Here is a 25,169-nt window from a genome sequence, read left to right as displayed (position 1 = left end):
AATTTCAGCAAGGCATAGGAATTGTCTTGAAAGCTGGTTTAAACAGATTCCTGGACTTCACTTCAAGAAGTTCTGATCCAGTAGGTCTGGGGAAAGGCCTGAGAATTTGCATGTGTCACAAGCTCAGGTGATGAAGATGCTGCGGGTTTCTGGACTACACTCTGAGCAGCACTGGTTTAAAAAAAAATTAAATGGCTTCTCTAAGGTTCATACAGAAGCCTGATTTGCCTTTTCTAAAGTCTGCGAACATAGCCACTAATTTATACTCTCTTCACTTGAAAAGACATCTGAAAAATCTGCTGAATGCACCAGAGCATGGAAGCCAGGAAACATTAGGGTAGATTGATGTCCTAACATTGCCTCATTTCCTCCTTCCTTCCTGGAAATTGAGTTTTGGTCTGTGAGCGGGCATGCAAATAGCTGTGTACACAACAGCGCCATCTAGCCCCATCTAGTGATGAACGTGCGCTGCAAAGGGGACCTTCTCCCCGTGACCTCTGCCAACCATCAGAGAAAGCTTTCTTTTCCCCCTAGGGTTGACTGGTCTCCAAACCAGGAACATTTTTATGGCCAAGTCCTTTAAAACTTTCTCTGCTGAATTCATGTTTTAAGGAGTTAGCATCTAGGTGAATATTCCTGACAGAACATAGGCATTCTGAATTAAAGATCGACACACTCAGTCATCAAAATCCCAGTCCCGACCCCTAAGCTCCTCTCAATTTTTAGGACGAGCAGAGAACAGCTTTTCAGCTTTCCTTTCCAACAGATCAAGTCCATGTGAGCAGAGGGCCGCACCACAACCACTGTCACGCAGAATGTTGAGATTGGGGTGAGGACTCAAAAAGGGGGCGCTATTCTTTTTCCTGATTGTTTAATTACCTATTTAGCCTCTGAAACCATGTTAATGGGAAATGAATTCATAAATACTATTTAGACTTACACTGCTTTAAAGGTTCCCTTTGTAAAGGCGATAAATGATTTTCCCCTCTTTGAAAAAAAAAAAAAATTAGAAATCCCCCGAATAAAGGGAAAAGAGGAGTTTCAAATGCCACCCTCACATTGTCACCGGTCCCTTAGCACTCTTTTCGGAAGTACCGTGAGCACTGTGAATATCGGAGCTCAATCATTTCGGCATGGGCCTTGGAGGATTTTACAAAAACTAGAGAGAAAGTAGATGTGCTTCCTCCTGAAAGGAAGGTCTTTTCATAGTCAACGTAAAGTATATACTACATTTCTTTCAACAGTGAGAAAGTCAGAGATAAAAGGAAAACAGGCCTAAGGCTATAACGTATTTCATTTTCATCAGCGCTGGACCTCTGCCTTGCACAGCTGATGACACAGGGGAGGTCTTTGTGCCCGAGAAGAGATTCAACCAATACTTTAGCTACAAATGTTCTCCCGATTTCCAGAGCTTTGGGGTTATGAGGGTTTTATTTTTTCTTTGAAGGAAATTAAAATGACAGCAAATGAGTCATCAATGGAACTGTCGGAGACATTCTACAATTTCCCGTCGATAGGTCACGCGGTCCCAGGCTGTTAAAGCACATTTCCCCTGGGCTTGTAACCAGCGGTGGACGCGGTACTACTGTTCCGTACGGGAGGTGAGCCTAGAGATGTCAACTCTACTAGTTCTGAGAGTGAGTCTGCCCCCTGACCCCTTCCTCGCCACAGAGTCTCAGAAAACCTTTTTACTTAGAGCTCCTTTGGTTTCCCAGAACAGAAATCCCTCTTCCAGATGCTTGTCATCAGATGTACATACACATGACTTTCTCCCCCAAGCTTACATCACAATGCCTGAGACACAATATACATGCCATTATGCAGGATTCTCTCTCTCCTCCTTCCATCTGTCCCTCTCTCCCCACCCAGAGGATGAGAGAGATTACACACCATTCAACGAATTATGTATACACACACACACACACACACACACATAATGCACATGTATTATATATATGTTTGTACGTGGACACACACGCACAGTGGGTTCTCACTGCAACCACAAAAGAACAAATGGAACCTCCTTACTCAGTATGGGTATATATCCAAAAGAAGTATCAAGACAGATCCTCCTTAAGATCTTAATAATACAAAGCTTTGCCACGAGTGGCCCGTGGACAGTGAAAGTGGGAATTAACCATGGATTCCAGAGAGCCGCTTCTTTACTCATCTCTGCACCTGAAGTCCCATCACTTGGGCAGCAACCTCAAGTTCACTCTTCTTTCTACCAGAGACCCCTGCACAAACCTCTCTCCGTGTCTTGTCTTATTCTCCTCAGGTCACTTCATTGAGACAATGTGGACAGACTTCAGTTTCTCTCACTGTACCTTTATTCATCCCACCACATCCCAAAAGTTGGTAGCAAAACATATTAAGATCATTGCTTAAAAGGAAAAAGGGAGAAAGGAAAGAGAAACAGGGCATGAAGAGAAAAGGCTGTGAAAATGATTAAGTATCTTTAAAGGTATTTGCCTTAAGAAAAAAAAATATATATATAATATATAACTATAAATTATGTATCATCTCTCACAATCAAATGTCCATACCTTAGCAGTCCTAATCTTCTTGAATCTTGAACACGAATTTCAGGGCAACATTGGGGTTGAGGTAATCTCCTCAGGCCACCACCAAGGGGATTGTTTTCTTAACCTCCACACAGGTTCCAATACTGCCTTCTGAGGATGGAGGTTTCTTTCACGTCTACAAAAATCACAAGAGAAAGAAGATATTCATAAATAAAAGCTAAACAGAAACTTCAATAGGGATTTGAAATTCCAGACAATTTGGCTTGAAGAGGCTAAACAGAAGACACATTCTGATTGGCATAAATACAAAGAATAGGTGGATGGATTCAGTCTTGATTAGACTCAAGCAATCATATAAAAGCAGAAAAAATGTAGTGTATGGTGATTAACATAATAAAATAAAAAAAAATAAAAGCAGAAAAAGTAACACTATATCCAGGCTGGCAAATTTTGTAGGACATGACTAGTCAAATTTGTTCATTTAACTTTTAGGGAAACCGAGGATCAGAGAGGAAAAAAGGTTTTCCCATCATAACTCATTACCTGTGGCCTATTTCTACCAGTGAATCAAGCAAATCTTTAATAAACACAAACAACGTGCTTAACGCAGTGGTCTGGGTTAAAATGAGACAAGGGGACCCTGTATCACTTCTTCACCTTGAGATCATTCCCTCATTTGGCTTTTAAGAGATCAAACTTGCCAGTCATCCCTGGCCGCTCCATCTCGGCTGCCTCTGTGAGATCCTCTCTCTCTCACAACGTTCTTGGTGAGAGCATTCTGGGGACTCAGGCCTGAGCCTATTCTCTCTGCGTACTCACTCCTCAGGGGGCATCTCCCAGCTCCGTGGCGTGAGAAACTATTTATTCACTGACAACTCTGAGATTGTCTCCAGGCCCAGATACTTCACTGACCTCCAGACTCCGCTATCAACTGACTACCCAACAAGTCGGCTTCGAATTCTAATAGCCATGTCAGGACATGCCCGAAGTGAAGTCCTGATTCTGTCACCGACACAGCACCCTCTGAATAAAAAAAAGTAAGGTTCACACTCTTCTTCATCCATTCCTTCTCAAGGGCAATTTTATTCACCCTGCTTCTCAGGCACAAAGGCTGCCAGTCAACCGTGACTCTTGTCTCTCACATATATATACATCCCATGTCCTCTTCAAGATCCCACGGCTTTTCTCACCAGAAAGAACGCTAAAGCTGACCACTTTTACCTGCTCCTTCACTAACACGGATGTTCAAGGCCTCAGGATAGATCTCTAAGGCTGCACAGCGCACATGCTCAAACCATGGCTGTCACTCTCAACACGTCCCCCCCAGGGTAAGACCGTGACACTCTCCTGCTCAAAACCTCCCACCTCACTCAGAATCCAAGTCAAAGTCATTACAGTGGCCAGAAAGACTCCACATGACACAGCTCTGTTACCACGGTCTTCACCTCCTACCCTCTCCCTCAGTTATTCGCCCCCAGCCCTGCTGGCCTCGAAGCTGTCCCTCTAGCTCTACCTCAGCATCGGGACTTACCATTCCCTTTGCCTGAAAGGCTGTTTCCCCCCTCACCACTTTGAATCTGGCTTCCACTGTGACCTTTTCACAATTACTTAAAATTGTAGACCCCGATCACATCTCCTCATTCCCCCTTCTCTGTTAATCACCTGGTGAAGACTTGCTCATAGACTACATGGTTTCCTTGCTCATCTACCTTTCCCCAGTAAAACAGGAGCTCCATGCGGCCAGACATTCTCTCTCTGGTGTCCTGCTGTACCTCCAATACCTCACTCATAGCCTAGCACCAACACGGAGCTCAATATACATCTCTGAACCAACGAACAAATAGGAAGTTTACGTAAACCTCAAAGCCACTCAGAGGGTAAGTGGCTGAGCCAGGTTTAAATCAAAGGCATCTGTCTCCAGCATTCCTGCCACTGTAGGGCAACTTCCTGAAGACCTATTAGTGTTGGCATTAGGAATAGATTCGGTACAGCTTGGCATGTGACACAGAAGATGTAGATTCTATCTGAAAAGCCCAAAATGATTTCTACAAACTCCTAAAGAGAATATATTGCATAGAGTGGGATGGCTCTGCTTACATCTTAGGTTGCAAGCTCAGTATTAACTCTCACCTTGTCCTTCTCAGTTTTCACTGCCTTTTCCTCTGTGCCTTTATTTCTTGTCCCTCCCTCAAATCTCAGTCCCTTCCTTCCCCGAATGAACAGGGGCAAAAGATGGATCCAAGATTAGATAAAGGCAAGAGATGTGTTTAGGGAAAAGGTGTGGGGCAGGAATCACAGGACCATGGATCGGAATCTAACTGGGCCACAAACACACTGAATGCCTGTAGAGAGATCCCTTCACCTTCCCGAGAGCCTACTGCTTGCTGGGCTAAGCTACATGCCCCCATGATGAGTTCACAGCTAAAAAAAATAAAAGATTACTAAGGAAAGAAGTCTAAGACTGCTTAAGGAAGCAGGGTACAGTGTTTAAGAACCAGGCTTCGGGACAGTCCTAGTATTATTCACATCCTGGTTCCACCACTATGAAACTAACCAAGACACTCCATCTATCTATCACATTTTTCTATCAAAGTGAGAGGTCAGAAACACCTGTCTCTTTAGGGGGTTTATGAGAATCAAACAAGGTAACAGAGGTCAATCGCGTGTCACTGTGCAGGGCCTAAGTACTCAATAGGCATGTGTTGCTCTTAATTTTCATTCTTTATTGTTTCAGGCTGACATTCTGCATGAAATTTCACGATTTCATCTACTTGCCTGCAGAGTCTGATTCTTTTCCACCTTTCTGCATACGTAATTGCTTTCGTGTCCCTTGATGACTTTCTCTGGAAAATCGTTACCCCAACTGCCCCCACACTCTAAGGGCAGATGGCAGAACTTTGTAACATGAGAAACTCAAGTTCTCTGGTTCATTTCTTGTCCTCTTGCTGACGACCAGCAATTTGAGATGATCTTGGCCCTAGTATTACAGCAGGCTGATAATCATAAAGTCACAGTCTACAATTATTCCTGTATTCCAAAGCCAAGAAACACAACTCTGAAAGCAAACAATTCAGCACAATGATATACAGAGTTATTAAAGAAATTTTGCTGACTGTTTTGAGAATTCAAGTCTCCAGTCTATCCGAATGCATCTTTCTTTTCTCCTAACTGATATTAAGAAACTGTCTATGTTCAGGTAGTAACAACATAAAAATATGTCACCTACCTTTCAGGTTTAGCTATACCACAAACTAATAAAAAGTTAAGATGCTTCAGGGAAAAGTTAACTTCTACTCCAGGCTAAGTCACTGAAGGACTTGCTCAGAAATGCATTTACTAACAAAAGTTTTTTGAGTACATATTTCCTCAAGAGACAAGCCAATTTCCTGTTTGTTCCCCAGCCCCCATCCAGCACACAGCTCTTCTGAATTGATCCTGGTTGATTTCCCTCCTTCAGCAAAGAAATGAAAAGTAATCACCAAATCCCCAAGTACATATTCTATTCATTAATGAGCTGCTACATGGATGGAACGATCCAGAAGGCACTGGGCTCAGATGACACAGCTGCAGAAATCAGCTTTTTTAAAATCTTTGGAAACATGATGGGATTAATGCCATCCTATGGCAAAATAAACCAAGAAAGGATAAAAGAGGAATACTGCCAAAGGGAATAATGTCGAGAACGAACAACATGTGTCTTCAATCACCAGGATCTGCATGGTTCGAGCACTAATCATAGAGGGGGGTGTAATTTTTGCCTGTTGGGTAGGCTTGAATGCTTCAGGGAATAGGTCATTTTTCAAAAGGTATCAATTAGTGGCTGCTCTGATGGCAGAGTGCGAACCACACCTCTCTAATGACTGGGCTGTATTAACAGTGATTCCTGTGAGTGGAGAACACACACAGGCACTGATCCACAAAGGCACCCAGACACACTCCCCAGGGAAGGCAGGATGAAGGAGAGTCGGAGAGGGACAGGAAGATACGAGGAACTCTAAAATCAGGTTCTTGAAGATTTCTGGTGGAAGCATGCCGGGGGGAAGGGATGAACTGTGAATTTCAATCCATGGAACTAGGCTGGGTTGTAACAGGAAGTGGAGAAGCACTGGGATGATACAGAACCCACGTGCGTGTCTAAGGCCGTGCCTCACAGACCTGCACACAGCACTCGGGGTGCCAGCAATGCTTTACTATGTGTTCATTACCTCCACTTGCATATTAGGAAGTCATTAAGTAATTTGTGTGAAATCACACAACTAGAAAGTGACAGGATCTGCACTCAGAACCTGCCCTGGAGCTTATGGGTGTTCTCCAAATATGCTGAAAAAAATCACAAAGGATTCTTTCCTACATTTTTATTTCTGATTAAGCCAAGTTCCAACACTTGGAAATATCACAGTTTTAACTCCAAAGGAAGAATTCGGTCAGTCTCCTAAAGAATGTAACTGTGAAAACTGGCCCAGCTCCTTCTATGTCAAGGAGAGTGAAAGCACCGAGATAGAGCAGAGGGCGGGTTTCTTGTAACAGTTGCTTCCTGAACATATTCACTGAACCAAGTCTCCGCTGGTAGTGGGACTCAGTTTATAAAAAATTAATTATACTTCCTACCAGCTAACACTACTGAAACAATGTTGGGTCCATGAAACATAAAATACTTTGGAGATCCAGGTGCTCATCTGTAACTGCAATCACTACCTTTGGGCTAAATGTGGAAGCCTGTTGTTTATTCCTAAATGGACACCAATCAAACTACTAGGGAAAAACAAAAGAAAATTTGTGTCACCGGATTTTAAGGAATATAGAAAACATCCAATGACTTTTAGATACCTGATCTCTTGCCAATTCATTAGCACCTTATTTTCTTACCTGGTTAGCCTTCTAAATTGAATGGAGAAGTCAAGGGGACTCTAGAAGAAACGTTACTGAACATTATGATGAAACTTCAAAGAATTTGCTAGCATCTGGGCTAATTGTTGATCTGTATTTTGCTTTAGCTAGTTGACAAATGGTTTATCTCAAACTTCATCAAATGGGTCAGACACGGACAGTCTTGTAGGTGGAAAGAACAGTGGCCCACAAGATGAGCTTTTAAAATTTAGCATTCAAGGACAGATGCCCGCCCGCACCCCTTTCCATATGCACCTAGCCACTATTCCTCCCAGTCTCACATTTGCTATTTTCGGTATCTATAAATACAGGTCCACCTTTGCTTTAGGAAATTTATCACCATCTCCAGAGAAGCAGTCCTTGCTCCCAGCCTAATAGCAAGTGTATATATATACACATACGATTCCCTAAATACCACTGCTCTTTGCATGATTCACATATTCGGTCAAACTCTCTACCAACTTCCACACATGCCCATGGACCACCCAAACTTGTAGATACCTATGGAACTCACAGCGGCAGCATGCTATCTCACATGGCCTCCAACCCAGACAGTGGGCTTTCTGTGCCGCCTCAAACCCAGACAATGGTGAGTTTACCACACCCGTCTTACATGTTAGTGTGGAGATACAGTCGGAGTACTTACTTCAATGAATCAGTAATTCAATTACCAGGGGCCATTTTAAGTGGCAGCTTGCCATATACCTCTAGATACTAACCCAAGAAAGAAAATATCAGGAAGCATCACCTCATCCCCAAAACACCCATGTCCAATCTCCTATTCTTGGTGACATACGTAAGTTAGATCCACAATATTATGCCACCATGAACACCAACGGATACTTAGCAAAAACACATCATTCTAGGACGCTATCAATATGGACATTATTTTGCCTTGATACCATAAACTGCAAAGGTAGGCTGAAAGTATTAGATCCCTGCCTGGGTTTGATTCCCAGCTCAGCTGCCCCACTCTCTGTGTCTTTGGGCAAGCTGTTCCACCTTTCAGTGCTTCATCTGCAAGACAGAAGTCATAATACATATTTCCAAGCGTTCTTTTTGAGTAGTAATTTTAATAAAATGATGCTATGTTTGAATTAATGTATTTATAATTCATAGTGGTATGAATTTTCTTACCTATTAAATGAGCATAACACCACCTCAAGGGCTCTTACAAGAAATTTAGGAGGTAAAAATAGTAATATGCACAATAGTATGTTTGTGTCTTGCCTACTAGACCAAGTCGTCGAGAACATCAAATCTATGTCATGTTTCTTTCTGTGAGGCACAGAGTAAGCATAGAATAGGGAGCCATTGCATAATGTCTGTGTGTGGACATACGTTAATCATTTATGTTTTTGTTTTTTTGATGTAGTGTTCCATGATTCATTGTTTGCGTATAACACCCAGTACTCCATTCAATACGTGCCCTCTTTAATACCCATCACCAGACTAACCCATCTCCCCATCCCCCTCCCCTCTAAAACCCTCAGTTTGTTTCTCAGAGTCCATAGTCTCTCATGGTTCGTCTCCCCCTCCAATTTCCCCCCTTCATTTTTCCCTTCCTACTATCTTCTTTTTTTGCTGGAGTGGTGGGGGGGTGGGAGGGATGGGGTGGCTGGGTGATAGACATTGGGGAGGGTATGTGCTATGGTGAGCGCTGTGAATTGTGTAGGACTGATGAATCACAGACCTGTACCTCTGAAACAAATAATACATTATATGTTAAAAAAAAATCATTTATGTTTGACTTCCTTCACTGATTGATCTCGAAAAAAAGCTACACCACTTCCTTGCTAATTCTGTGGTGGCCAAGGGGGAAGGCCAGTCTAGGGAAGGACTGAGGAGCTGGATAAACCCAAATCATCTAATGATGAGAGGAGCAGAATTACTGCCCAATCCCCAAGCCATTAATAAAAGTCTAACTGATTATCAGAGTTTTAGGTAAGTAACAAAATCTCAGAAGCTATTAGTTATCGAGCTTGTGTGTACCAGCACCATACTGAGCTTACATTTACTCAAGAAATGCTCCCAATAAACTACTGAAGTTGTGCTATAAGGATTCTCATCTTACTTATGGGGAAGGAGAAGGCTCAGAGTGTTCAAGTGACTTGTGACCCAGTGCAGAGTGTGGATTTGAACCCAGAAGAGGGAGTCCAGGCTGTGGCCTTCCAATCACTACTATAGTCTTTCCTGCTGAGTCACGAACTCATTTTTGTCTGTGATAAAAACTGCAAATGTTTTCCCAGTTTATCTTCTTAGATTGCTTCTGTGAGTTTTTGAGGGGTAATGTTTTCACTTTGTAAGATAAAAGTTAATATTCCTAAAGATAGAAAAGAATATCCTAAAAAAGGAAAATACTAATAAATGCCTAGAAAAGTAGGCAGGGACATCAACAGGAAGCTTACAGAAAAAGAAATGCAAATAGCCTGTGAACTCAGCAACACACATAAGAAATCCAAATTCTGCATGAGAAAATTAGAGCACCAATGATCCTAATACTGGAAAGATTTAAAATACCACAGATATATTTAAATCAATACATTTACAATGATACTAAGAAGAAGAAGAAAAAAAATTTCACTGGTCACCTTTGGAAGATGCTAGAGAACCAAATCATTATTTTGAAAACAGTAAATAAATGAAAATCAACCTCTGTCCTGCCTTTCCTTATGACTGATAATCAAATCCACACTGAAAAAAGGAAGTTTCCATTTGTAGAAGTTTCTCACCAAAAAATGAAAACAAAATAATAAAATTGGAATGCCACCCTTGTTTAACTCCTAATGACAGTAACGCATCTAGGTAGTAATTATCAATGACTACTAACATCACAAAAGAAAGATCTGGAGGCACAATAGTTTCACCTAGGTAGCCATCTAGCCAAACCATGCAACCGGAATGAAAGTAGCTAACTTACAGGAAATGCAGGGACTGAGGAATTTGCTTACACAACACAGGGATACAATCAGCAATATCCAAGCTGTGGAACTGTCTGCAGGATAAAGAACCAGATCATCTTCAACAAATACATCAGGAGGAGAATAATGAAGAGTGATGGGAACCTACCCATTAAGAAAGGCTTAAGAAACACACAGTCACTTCTAATGGATGAAGAAGATTTAGATCTTGATATACAAACAAGATGAAAGAAACAATTATGAGCAGTAATCTCAAAAAAGACTAGATACTTGTCAGTACAAAATAGTTATTAATATCTTTGGTATAATAATGACATTGTTTTATTTACAAAAAGGATGTCAGCTTTTAGAGTTGAACACTGCTCTATTTAAGGAAGAAATGTTACAGGTAGGAATTTGCTCTAGCAGGGTCTGGGTGCTGTAGACAAGACTGCCAATGAACTGGTAAGTCTTCCAGCTGATTTATGGTTACCTAGGATTTCATTTCCCTGTTCCCTCTACTTTAAAATATATTTAAAATTTTCCAGAATAAAATAAAGAAAACTGTTTGCCAGACAGAAGCACATAGAGTATCTGTTTAACAAAGGAAGGTGATAAAAATGGTAACAGTTGTCTTTAGGTGGTAAAATTCTGTAGGATTTTGACCTCTTTAATTCCCATTATTTTTTTGCTCTTAATGAGTGTGACTCACTTAACAGACAGAAATGGGAAATTTATTTTAAAACCCCTTTTTTTCCCCATTTGAAGCTTTAACCATTAGTATTTTATTACTTAAACAACTAGAAAGCAAATATGCAAAAATCTTAGGATTTGCCAAGCTGGGTGGTGGACACACAACCATTCATTTTATCATTTTTCTTAATTGAAAAAATGTAACCTTGTATAATAGAATATTATAAACAATGAAAATAAATGGACTGTCCTGTTATCTCTGTTAGGTCATACTGAATACTTTCTTCAAAGTGACCTCTAGAAGCAAAGGGTGTCGCACAATGTAAAATGATCTTACTTTAACCATAAATCTAAGAACAATTTTTGCAACTATTTCCAAAGAACTGTGTAAGAGATACCAGGAATCTACCTTACAGGGAAGACCACAGAACAGTCCACTGTGAGACTGTCGATCTATATATTTTTAAGTATTTTTTATTTTTAAAGGAATAAAGATATGACCTGTAATTCATGACTTCGAAGGGATTTTACTTTAATAATGTTAAATAATTAGGACCAAGTCCCAGGCACTCAGTTAAAAATATTTCAAAGGAAAGAACTGGACAGAGTCATAGGGGTCAGCCAGTCAAATCATACTGTTTTGCAGATGAGGAAAGTGGTCTGTCCGAAGTCACAAAAGTGAGTGGGGTCAGGTGAGTGATAAGAATCCAGCTCTCTAATGCCCGATTCCCTTCTTTCCAAACCATGCCACCCCAAACAGCATCTTCCCAAATACTTCTATGATCCTGGCACAACTACACACCTGCATTCTATCTTTTATCAAAAAACTGGTAAGAATATATAGGACACAGATGGAGTCGTGGCTTATGTGGGGGTACCTGAGAGGAGAACAAGGGGTTTATTTATATAATTATAGCAGTTTTCGTTTGATAGCAAACTGGAGCAGAAAGTGCAGAGAGTTCTCATACACTTCCTGTCCCTAAGCATGCACAGCCACTTCCATCATCAACATCCTGAACCACTGCTACATCCGTTACCATCAATGAACCATTACATCGATCTATCATCATCATCATCACCCAAAGTCAACAGTTTACCTTAGGGATCCCACTTGGTCTTACACAGTCTATGGGTTTTGACAAATGTTTTGTGGGATATCTTCACTATAATAGTATTCTTCAGAATAGTTCCATTGCCCTAAAAATACTCTGCACTCTATCTGTTCCTCTCTCCCTTACCTCTAATCCCTGACAACCACTCATATTTTTAAATATCTTTATAGTTTTGCCTTTTCTGGAATGTCATACAGTTGGAATCACATAGTGTGTAGCCTTTTTAAGATTGGTTTCTTTCATTTAGTAATACACATTTTAAGATTCTCCAGGTCTTTTTGTGGTTTGACAGCTCATCTCTTTTCAGTACTGCCTAATGTTCCATTATCTGGATGGACCACAGTTTATTTACCCATTCACCTACTGAAAGATACCTCAGTTGCTTCCAAGTTTTGGCAATTAGAATAAATCTTCTCTGAACACTCACGAGCAGATTTCTGTATGGACATAAGTTTTCAACTCCTTTGGGTAAATATCGAGAAGCACAATCACTAGATCATCAAGTAAGAAGATGTTTAGTTTTCTAAGAAACTGCCAAAGTGTCTTCAAAGTGGGTTTTGAACCCACTTTGAACCCTTCATAGAGGGGTTTCAGGGCAAAAATCAGCAAAGTGAAAAATCACATAAAACCAACATCATGCTTCAAAATACCTTAGGAAGGCAGTATGTTAAGTGATAGATTTCAGAAGCCACTAAGTTCTAGGTTCTGTGAGGGCAGGTAATCTATTTCAGTAGTTCACTGTATCCCCAGTAGTATTCCTTGTACCTAGCACAGTGCTGGTACATGATAAATGCTCATTTAGTACTTGTTAAATGAACATATCCAGTGGGGGAAATCTTTTCTTCCATCTTGTAGCACACATTTCTTTGGTTGAACAATAAAGTGAAGACTCATCTCAGGGGTCCCACAGTGTGGAAAGTAAGTACTATTAAGGAACAGGACCTCACTCGATGAAATCCTTACCCTTTAGGGGCATCAAAGACTAGGACCAACATTGAGGAAAGCAGAGAATACTGCCTCTCTTACTCGGGGGCATGTGCCATTATACGGACCAGGGGACAGAATCCTCTGCACAATGGAAATGGTTCTCTTTTTATTTGCTATGCACGTACAGTTGAATTTTCATAAATTAAATGCACAGAAACTGAGAATCCACTGTAATTGCAAAACCACTGCATTGGAAATCAGCTTTCACTGAAATCACATTAGAAACCAGAAAGATTAGATTTAGAAACATATTTAGCCCCATCAAGAGGGAAATTATGGAAAGTTTATAAAACAACATAGATATACATTGTAGGCCAGCCAAGTGCCTGGCTAGGGAAAGGCTTAGCCTTGTCACCTCAACAAAGAGAAGAAAGCGGTCATCTAACTTCAGAACAAGGACTCTGGAGTCACCAAATCCCTGTTCTGCAAACTTGAAGCAATCCACCTACTCATCCGGCCTCAGTTTTCCATCCTGTGAAACAGGCATACTAATACGTATAGTTTTGAAAGGAGAAAAGATTATAGGACAGGTTTTTTAAAGCACACACAAACAAAATCATAATAGCAATTCCTCAGGCCTCGGTATGAAGTACTGAGAAATACAGGTTTGCCAACCCTAAACCTTCCTGAACCATCTGCTTCCCACTATAGCACAAGCTAAGTTACTACTTAATATTTATTAGGAACCCACAGAGCTGTTTGAATTACATAATTGTGCCTTAGATAGGTAGCTATTACTTTACCCTCACTTCTTACTAGGCAACTGTGAAGTTAAATTAGTCACTTATAAAGTTCTCTGAAAACATTAAAGTTGAAAGAAATGCCTTATAATTGTTCTTAGCCATCTGGCACCAAGTGATGCTCATGAACTTACATGAACCATTTGGCTGAAGTCCAAAAAATGTCTATCTTAATTTTATATCTCACTTACTCAAAGTTCTAAGTTGAAAAATTTCTAAGAGGAGAAAATGGTTTATTAAAAAGGAAAACAAATGGGTCAATCCTTGAACTTGTTCACAATTACACAGGAAAGCATAAGAAGAATTCCACCTCCAGCCTCCAGTTTTAACGAAGAAAACTAGGGCAATGTTACACACTCTGCCTGTCAATATACACATGCATGTGCATGCACACGGACTACACATTGTCAAGGGTGAGTTGTGGCTGCTTTTCTAAATGCTTTCACACGAAGAGCCACACATCATCTTGCCAAGAAGCCAGCACAACCACCACTAAGCAGCTTACCTGCAATGCCTCTCCCATCGAGGAGGCCTCTCCATCTACTGGGGGTCACCCCCCTCTCCTAGACAGAGCCCCTAAAAGCACATCTCCACTTGTCTGGAATATTTCTACAACCTTCTCACTGGTCTCTAATCAATGCATCTTGGGCTGATCCCACTCCTTTTTCTCCCCTAGAGCAGGAATGAGCTTTTAAAAATAAGCCATTTCCACTCCTCAGCTAAACTTGCCAAAGGCTTCCCACCGACTTTAGAATAAAATCCCAAATCCTCACCGCAGTTTAGCAGATCTGAGATGTGGCCCATTTCACGGGTCTCATCATGTATTCTACACCTCTACCTACTTAGCTTGCACCAGCCACACTGGCCACCCTTCTGTGCCTGGCTCCTTCTGGCCTTCGGTCGTCAGCACATTCGAAACAGAAGGTATGATCTTCACCCCACATACCCTCAAAAAGATATCAAAATCGATTTGGAGATGACTTGTAGAAAACTTGGACTCTCTTTCCCACCCCACCCCCTTCATTCATGAGGAGGGTGGGTTCACCAGTCCAGGGAAGTTCCAGACATTCCATGGATGTAAAAGTAATGTCCTTCCTTCAGTAGTGGAAGTATGTCCTATTTCCTGGAACCGTATCTTCTAGTAAGTTTTTCTCACTGACATATTCTCTTTCTCATTCTTCCCTCCCCACCCCAAATCTCAGACACTTCATCACATACTTATCCTTACTGTGTGTATCAACTGGCAACCTGCACGCTAAACTCACTTCTCAAGCACGACTGGGATCATTGAGGTCCTCTCCAGAGTAGTCAGAAGAAAATTACTTCTCTTTCAATGATTTTATGACAAGCTCCAGCTTCTGAAAATTACTGGATATTACTCTAAAAATAAAACATTACAGATAATTACCACTTAGAATGGAACAAATCATTATATTAATTTGAAAAGTTATTTTGGATATGGGGAAAGAGTACTTATTTGAAAAATAAAATTGCCAATGTACATGAAGCAGCTCGACTCTGAGAGGAAATGGGAGAATAAGAAATGGCTTCATGCTTTTTTCAAAGTCATTGTGCTCATGCTGATAACCAACCCAATGCTGTACAGTCTCCCAGAAGCCATGGAAGGAATTACATAAAGTGTGTTGTAAAGTGTGTTTACAGGTGAGTGAAGAAAATCTAAGTCCCGTTCATGTGTACTGACTCACTCTTCTCCCTAACTTATCAGGAAGGTTCTATTATTATCTCCACTAAACAGGAGAGGAAAACAAGCAACTTGCCCAAAGTAGCAGTGCTGGGAATTGTATTAAAATGGCTTAAATCCAGAGTCCACACTTATACAATGCTGCTTCTCGTGTCTTAAAGGAAGTCAGACACAAAGGGATGTTAAATATTACACTTTGACACTGATCACCAAAGCACAGGTAAGTTAGTAGTTCCCGATAATGCAAGAACAGAAATGCACAATATTATATAAACGAAGAAAACTAAGTCTTAAAGATCTTCTGACTTGCCCCAAATGATGCAAGATCTCCTGATTCCTGATCTGTAAGTGTCCTCAAAAGCTGGTTTCTCATTTGGCTTACATATATGTAGTATCTTTCAAACACTTGTCTCTGTGTTGACAAATGAGTGAGACATAAAAAATGGTTTGACAGAATTAAGTACCAGGCTGTGTGGGATCACCAAAGGATAACCTTCATCTGAGTCATCACAGACAGCAGAGTGTCCATGAGCTCTGAGGCTGAAAAGTGTTTACCTGGACGAAAACCTAAGAAAGAGGAGAAGATATGTGAAGACCTTTCTAGGCAGAAAAAAATTCCTTGTAGGAGAGCCTGGAAGAGAGAACACTGTGCTTTCAAGGACCTTAAAGAAGTCCTATATGGATGAAGGAGTTACACATTTTTAGGATGGAGCATTATAACCATCACAATGGAAAAATAAATTGGGATGAGACCACACAGAGCTGTGCAGGTTACATTAAGGAATTAAAACAGATTAAACTATTTGTAAAGTTAAGGAAAGAGCAAGATTTCTATCTTGCATGGTTCCCCCACATCCCCATCCCTCTGCACCACCACCCCTACCACTGAAAATCAGACAGGAATCAAAACTGAGTGAATGAAATCTGCACAGGGTCAGAAAGGAAGTCCACAGAGACAGCAAGACTAGATGCGAAGGGAGAGAAGAAAAGAAAGTGTCCAAAAGAAGGAGAATTGTACTTCTTAAAAAGGCAAGCATCTAAAAGAATGCTGAGAGATGAGATCAAAGGATCTATCATGTTATGTTGAAGCCAGCTAGCAAGAGTCATGCTGTTTCCAGGAATTTTGTGAGCTAGTTGTTAAAACATGAAGCCCAACAGGTTGGGAATATTTACACTCTTAACATGCGCCAACACTGTAAGACAAGATATTCCTTTCTGGAGAGTGGGTTTATCAGCACACCACTACCTATACTCACTGAGGATATGGTGGGATCATAGCTGTTGTTGGTGGGAAATAACTAGACTACTACAAAGGAGTCCTTCAATATTTCCCATTACCTTATGGACTCTTCAAGTATCAAAAGGTAACAAACATGAAAAGCTAAACTATGGTGCATTTCATTGCTCCCCCATGTTGACTTGACTCACTCACAGTGAAGCTGAATACTGAGCTTGATGAGCCCTCATATCCTTGAGTTTCTATTTGTGTAGATACACAGCTCAACAAAATTTATTCATTAAAAAGCAATACTTTTGCTTAGAAAGGCAGTAAGACTTGGTAGAAATTTCAGCTGTGGATCTTAACATCGCCTAAGGTGTTAATGCCCTCAAGATCCTTAAAGGAAATATAATTAGGAGTTTTAAAAGTTTGTTTCAAATAAATAAAATTAAGGACATATCATAAAGCTATACTCCATAGAATTATGGAAAGTAAATACCTAGCAACTTTCCCTATTAATATTTGTAACAGATGGTATTTGTTTAATGTTTGGTAGATGTACAGGGCATCCAGTCTCATAACAAACTATACTCATTTATGACTACTATTCCCATTTTACAGCTGAGAAAATTCAGGTCTATAAATTAAACAGCCTGCCCAAAGTTGTATAGCTATTAAGAGGCAAGAGTTCCCAGCTACTGATTGCATAGCAAAAGCTCTTAAAACCTACACGTAGGGGCGTGGGGCGTCTGGGTGGCTCAGTCATTAAGCGTCTGCCTTCGGCTCAGGTCATGATCCCAGGGTCCTGGGATCGAGCCCCGCATCGGGCTCCCTGCTCCGCGGGAAGCCTGCTTCTCCCTCTCCCACTCCCCCTGCTTGTGTTCCCTCTCTCACTGTGTTTCTCTCTGTCAAATAAATAAAATCTTTAAAAAAAAAAAAAAAAGTACACGTAGCTGCCTCACAAAGTTATTATTATTATTATTATTATTTTGTAACAAGAACCAAGCACCAAGTTTATTTGTTCATTTCTTGCACTTGAAGTATTCCTCAATGACATCCTTCACCTGAGACTCTTTGCCATAGTCCTTAACCACCACACAACTGCAACCAACCACTTTACGGGGTTTTCCCTCTCTGTCAACTTTACAGAGGCCTACCCATTCCCCTAGTTTCTTGTCATCAACCTTGATTAGGTTGATTTGGTGCTCAGCACAAAGGGCCTCCACCAACTTGACATACATAGGCTCATCACAGTTGGATGCAAGCACACAAAGATGGGCCTGGCGCTTGTCTAAGGCTTTGGCAGCTTCGCAAATTCCACGTGCTAGGCCATCGTGGATGAGGGCGGTCTTCAGCACCTCTTGTAAAGCAGTATTAACGTCCATTACACCTCCAGCAGCAACGCCTTCCTCGGCCATGGCTGTGGATTATGAGTGTAGCCGAATCTTGACTGCACGCGACCTTCCGCCTCCGCACGACTCAGCGGGGGCAGGTAAAGAGCGCCTCACAAAGTTATTTTAATGCCCTTAGATAATACTACAGAATGTAAATGGTAAAAAGTAATCAACTTATAAATTTCTTTTTAAGATTTTTTTATTTTATTTATTTGACAGAGAGAGACACAGTGAGAGAGAGAACACAAGCAGGGGGAGTGGGAGAGGGAGAAGCAGGCTTCCCGCAGAGCAGGAAGCCCGATGTGGGGCTCGATCCCAGGACCCTGGGACCATGACCTGAGCCAAAGGCAGACGCTTAAGGACTGAGCCACCCAGGTGCCCCTCAACTTATAAATTTCAAAATTAACATTAAACATTTACTAAAATGCACGTATCTTGTTTACTCCTATTTTTCTGTCACAATAACTGGTAGGATCAGAATAGATTAGTTTTCCCATTGCGAAACAAACTCTCTAAAGTGGCCTACAATACACCAATTCATCAAATTAGACAACGCTCTTCATTATTTTTTATAAAATATAGCAACCAGTGCCCACGTCATGATAAACAATTGAGGCTACTCGACTACTTTATTATAGCTCACATCTTTCTACCCTAGTAAGCTGAGCAGTGCACATTCTAAGAGGCAACCATGTCAGTTCCTAAACCTGCTTATTTCAGTTACTCTTGTTTAAAAAAAGCACGTTTCTACAGTGTTTACTCTTAATACTATATAAATAAAAATGTGTGGTAAAAAAACCCAGAATTTGTTTCCATGAAGAAGTTGAAAAATCGGGGTGGAAATACAACTATAACACAGTTGAACATATGAATTTGAATGAAAGATACATCTATAAAGTGGTACAGGAGTTGATTTGGGGCATGACAGAGAAAGGTTACCTATGTTTGGTTCACCTGAGGATTCAAGAGAAGAGAGCTTCGGGCACCTGGGTGGCTCAGTCGGTTAAGTGTCTGCCTTCCGCTCAAGTCATGATCCCAGGGGCCTGGGATCAAGCCTCACATCAGGCTCCCTGCTCAGCGGGGAGTCTGCTTCTCCCTCTGCCCCTCCCCCTGCACGTGCTCCTTCCCACTCTCCCTCTCAAATAAATAAAATCTTTAAAAGAGAGAGAGAGAGCTTCATGGAAAGGGGGTGTTTGGTTTAACTTGGACAAATTACTAGCATTTTGCAAAGCGGAAATCACACAAATTTAAGTTAATATGACCATATGGACCATTAATAGAGTCTAATTTAGAACAGTAAGAGTTCTAATTTAGAACATTTTACAGAGAACTATTGAATTGGAACAGAATAATAAAGGGAGAACTTCCACTCTTGGTAACTCTGATTACAGAGGTTTCAACTTGAAACCAGGGATGAGCTTCTAGGGGCTCCAAAATTTATGCACCACATTTTGTTATTTCTATTTTCCTAGGGAGAAGGCCCACAGCTTCTGATTCAAAGTAAGATTTAGAATTGGTGACTTATAGACTTATTCCAAGGTAATTTGATGGGCTAATGAGAAGTATAAGTTAGTTGTGATTTCCAACTTTACTTGCTTTTAAATGTCCATAACAGGTATCAGAAGTAACAGGCAGTGACTCTGGAAAGAAAAATGCTGTCCAGAAAAATAAAATGGAGTAACTATATACTGCATTTAGAAAAACTCTCAATTGGACCTAAGCTGACAAGGACCCTATCACATGGCAATCAAGGGGAAGAAATGCATTCTATAACCAAAACAGCATAATCAATAGGATACACATTTCCCAAAAGTTACTAACAAAGAATTCAAATCTTTAACCCTGAAGATACTATACGCTAAAATAATGCATCACTGGAGATTGAACTAATTAAAGATAAATATAAAAAAGGTGTTTTAATAAACTCAACATCACTAAAGGGGGGATTAACTTTACAGATCTATCAGTGGGCAAACAGAAGCAGTTGTGTTTATCTCCAAAAAGAGATTAATGGGATACACATGCCCATTCTAATATGCCCCCCCAATTTTACTTTGAGTAGTGTACTTCAAAGTGGTGAACTGTTAAATATAGATCATTAGTCAGTGCATGTTTAATTATATACCAGTATTTCTTGAAGATTAAAAATGTCTACAGTTCAATTATCTCCACATAGCAGGTCCCATTTTCTATTCATTCAGTTTGGAACAATGTAGTCACAAAATATATTGTCTTAGATTAAAATCTGCTTGATAGTACTCCACAGGGCTGATTTCAAAGGGGAAAAATACACCTGCTTCACTTCTCAGCGAGAACACAAGCTACTGCTTTATACCTTTCTACATTCAAGTGGATTCGAGAGCACAGCAGTGACCCCTCAGACCCTTCTATCACCCATGCCACACAATTATCACACAGCTGGCCTTTCACATCCGAGTCATGCAAAATGGCTTAATCTTTCATGTAAATGATCTCAACTCTGGTTTTGAGGCCCTGACCCCACACATAAGTCCTCTTCAGATCTTTGGATTACTATAAGTAGTTACCAACACAGTTAACATTCTGATGCAAACCTAAGTGATCTTTTACAAGAAGAGATCATTCTTCAGGAGAGAGAAAAAAAAAAGATGATAGTATTTAAGTTCTGAGTTTAAGGTAGAAGACCCAGAAAAACAATTTATGGTGCTTGGAATAATTTACTTGATTACACGTATTACAAGTATTTTCCTTCATGTTTTTGTAATGAACCTGACCATGAAAAAACAAATTTACGTCTGTCAACTGTCTCATTATGAGTTGAGTTCATTTGGTGCAGAAAACCTACAGTTTAATTGCTTGATTTATATTTGGCTCGTAGAATGTGTACTGAAACATTACTCTCTTAATTATGTTAATTTATAACTGAAAAGCTAAATTTACAAAGGCAATAACATTAATTATTTACTTGCCCATTAAAGTTGAATATATATTACCAAGCTAATTGGTTTCATAAGTCTGCCAAAAAATTAAAAACAAGTTTGTTCACTGATTTATATGGGAAAGGTACACATATTCTCAGTAGGTTACTTGTTCTTTATTGGATTACATGAAAATATGTGTAAAATACTTCGTCTATACACTATTCCAACTATCTTCTTCCTTACTGAGTTAAAACACATTTCAAAGAAGGAACAGAGGCAATGAATATTTATTCAATGCTTATTCTATATCATACTGTATATGAATTATCCCATTTAATCTAGTATCATTTCCTTTTTAAAGTTGAAGAAACCAAAGTTTGGAGAGATTAAAAAGTTTGCCAAGGCAAGGATCAAGATAATCAAATTAAGGACTTGCTCTAGAAACACTCAAGATCTTACCATTTATGCTGTATTGTTCTAATACCCATTATTTACAGCAGGGGGACATTTGCTAACTCAATGATTCCCTAAAGAAAAAAATTGCTTTAATGTCAAAATCAACTACTTTAATGAAAAATTTAATCATAATCCCATATGGATATTGACATAAAAAATAACCACAGAACCCAATCAAAAGCACAGGAATTACTGATTAGTCTGTACCCCAGTGACCTCAAATCAGAATAGCACAAGGATAAAGTCCAGCAAATACACTTGAACCTTATCTCTACAGTAGGATTCAGTATTAGGCATGTTCCGCTTAGACCACAACTCAACAAGGGGATTATAAATTAGAGAGGATAATACCCATCTTACTACCCTCTTGGGCATAGTGTGAAGATCAAATGTGAAATGGGATAAGAAAAAGCTATGAAAATTACCGAGCATTATGGAAATCCAAGTGAGTACAATTAGTGTTAGACTGTTTTGCACTTAAGGAATTCCCATGGTATTTAGTCTGAGTTTATAGGGAGACTAAAATTTAACTATATTCTCATGTAACCTGAAAGGCTTCTAAAATTTCTCTAATATAAAATTCAGTCAGATCTGGCCCAGGAAAAATTTCATTAATATGTGACCTTAACAAGGTATAATTAGCAGTTTTTAATTAATACTCAATAAAATATTGTGAAATATCTTCAAAAGGGCTTGGGTCATTGTATTCTTATTGGATGTTTTTGATATCCAGGAAAAACCAAAATATTAAGGATGTATTTATTCACATACACTTTAAAAAATCATACAACTAAACTGCTAATGGTTATAGAGCAATTAGGACCATATTCATCTGTAATGAAAAGTGAATATGAGCATTTTCTAAGAGATTTAAATGATACTTTGAATGTCTGCAAGTCTACTGGGAAGGAAAACAATATTCCACCTTAGCTGACTTCCTGAAACATTTCCAAATGTGGCCTAATGATTTTAGATATTTTTCTACAGTAGTTCCAGACCTAGTGTATCATAATAAATTATCTCCTAATACTGCTGTGGAATACCTCCTATCATTCGTTATGATGGAATTTTGCTGAGGGCCAGAGGACTGCAATCATCTGATCAAGTTTAAATTACACTTTGGTTCTTTTTTTATTCAATATTTAAGCACTATTATATAAGTCTGTGGAAAGACACAGGCTATTTCTCAATAGAAGGAAGAGACATTTCAACATTTTTATATCCCTTACATCATTAAAATGGAAAAAATTTTTATTGTGTTAAACTATGAAATAAAAATGCATCCACCATCTACTTAGAGCCTACTAAGTGCTAAAAGAAATTTCAGATCCTGAAATTTCAAGGAAAAAAAAAGTTCTTTGGAATGTCAAAATAACTTATCACTACCACCCACAGCAGAATAACATTATTCAACTTCAGAACTGGTCATGACATCCTATGGGCCAATATTTCACTTCTCATTTATGAAGTCTAGAGTAGAAGTGGGGAGCTTACACATTACTTTCTATCCAACTCTGCTAATTATTCTGACATCAAGGGAATCTGGATTTGTAATTGCAGTAAGTTCTTGAGATTCAACTAGAAGTAGCTAAAACTCACCAAATCTAGAAAATCTAATCCAATTATTGAATTTTATACACTGATTTCTGTTAGGAATTGCACAGAAACCTTGTCATGAATTAAAATAGTAAATATGGCCTTTGAGTCAACTATTGAATCACATTTTACTTGCTAAAACATGTTGAACATTGGTGAAAAAAATAGCATTTAATCCAACACAGTTTTGCCTCTTCTGAATTATAAATGTTCATCAAAGGAGAAATGTCACAGAGGAAAAAAAAAAATTATACACACACACACACATATATATATATATATATATATATATATATACATATATACAAGTGTGGGCTGTCATTGAATTCCTGAAGGAAATGTTAATTAAAACTTTGTATATTACTCTTCGGGTGCCCTCTGACGCTCCCCCCTCTCATGCTCTCTCTGTCTCTATCTCATTCTCTCTCTCAAATAAATAAATAAAATCTTTAAAAAAAAAATAAAAAATAAAAAAAAATAAAATCTGCATGCATACATCAGCTGGCTTGAGTCCCCAAACATCACAATATACAGAACTATTTCAGTTAAGAATTGCTGTGTAATTTAAGTCATTAAAATATGTTTACCAAAATGGCACAATGGTAGGCTTCAAAAACTTTTGTTTTCAAATACAGAAGATAAAGACACTTATAAGTAACTCAAAAGAGAAATAAGGATTCCTCAGAGAAGAACAGTTCTAGCTAAGGCAAAGGCATATTCCCATGCTCTAGGCACCACTTTTGTGCTAAAACAAGATTCTTTCCACCAAACACACAGCGCTCCCTGGCTTCTCACCTGGACTGTTCCTATTCTCCTCCTAGCACACCCAAGAGGTAAGAGCCTACATAAAATAAGAGATTTCACTGCGTGAACCTAAATAGGTTTCATCCTGTGCATCCTAACTTGATTATCTAGAAATGATACATGTTGCATCACAGGAAAATGTCTAATGGAATCTTCAACGGGCCAGTCCATCATCTCAACTTCATTTTTATGAACGAAGAATTTCAGTGCTTTGCCTCTAAAATCAATCAATCCTTGCCTGATCTACCAGCGTAAGAGCTGCTTTGAAAAGATATTAAAAAACCTTATCAAAAAAATATCAAAAGATATTCTTTAAAAAAAAATCTCTCAATTACCCGCAGAGCCCATCTTCATATCTTCCCTCCTTTGTAGGTTGCTCAATTAGTACTTGTTGAAAAATGATCTGCCAATTTCTAATTTATCTTTTGTAAAAGCTGTGGTTTTGATCTAACAGGCATGGTCAAAGGAAAACGCTATTTTAACAGGGACAAATGAAGATGCTGAATAATTAGATACCAGAATCATCATCATTTTTGGATTCCTAATAACAAAAGGAAAAGTTCTCTAAGAAATAAAAATGCTTCATGCTGTCCATCTTATGCTAAAGAAATAAATCGAAAAACACATCTACGTACACATGTATAAGACACATCTGCTGATATGTTGGACATATTTCTCTTAATAGTGTTTTTGACATTCCCAGGTGATAACATCCCTAATAAAGTATTAAAAAAAAATCTCTTTTCATGCTTTTTCTGTTCTAAGCCAATCCTATTCTTTCCTCAAGGCATTAGAAGGAGTGAGTTTTCTTTGGCTGTAGACAAATCAATATACTAAGTTGTACCATTACTTAACCTAATAACATTCTCATGTGAACAACTCTAAAAAAATACAGTCTTTTCAGATTTTTGCCCCTTACTTCTTTCCTATGATTTTGTAGTACGTTGATGCATCATTTGGAGACCGCTCTGCTCCAATATGCTGCTATGCAGATTAGACACAAGGAGAGTCAAACTATATACACAGCCTATTACATATATGTGAACATGTATATGAAAAATATATACCAATTCTTGTGAACCTCTTTACCACATAAAAAAGTTAAAGTAAAAACTGACAACTTTCCACTGCTTATACAAATATAAAAAATAGGTGGGTATATTAGTTACCTATGGCTGTATAATAAATTACTAAAAACTTAGTGACTTAAAACAACAACCATCTCTCATCTCAGAATTTTTAGGGGTCGTGCAT

General features: G+C 39.2%; 1 protein-coding gene and 1 pseudogene across 1 annotated transcript in view; both read right to left on the bottom strand.

Annotated features, from left to right (window-relative positions):
• SGCD (sarcoglycan delta) overlaps positions 1-25,169 on the bottom strand; it is a 936,024-nt gene that overhangs the window by 553,818 nt on the left and 357,037 nt on the right. Inside the window, exon 2 of the mRNA XM_078066784.1 lies at positions 2,547-2,700. The gene's annotated coding sequence lies outside the window, so the exon portion shown is untranslated. The remainder of the gene's footprint in view (positions 1-2,546; positions 2,701-25,169) is intronic.
• On the bottom strand, positions 17,763-18,245 carry LOC118518687 (small ribosomal subunit protein eS12 pseudogene; annotated as a pseudogene).

This window comes from Halichoerus grypus, chromosome 2, assembly GCF_964656455.1.
Source record: "Halichoerus grypus chromosome 2, mHalGry1.hap1.1, whole genome shotgun sequence".
In the NCBI taxonomy this organism is placed as follows: Eukaryota; Metazoa; Chordata; class Mammalia; order Carnivora; family Phocidae; genus Halichoerus; species Halichoerus grypus.
The sequence above is the reverse complement of the archived record's forward strand: the minus strand, read 5'-3'. Positions and strand labels throughout refer to the sequence as shown.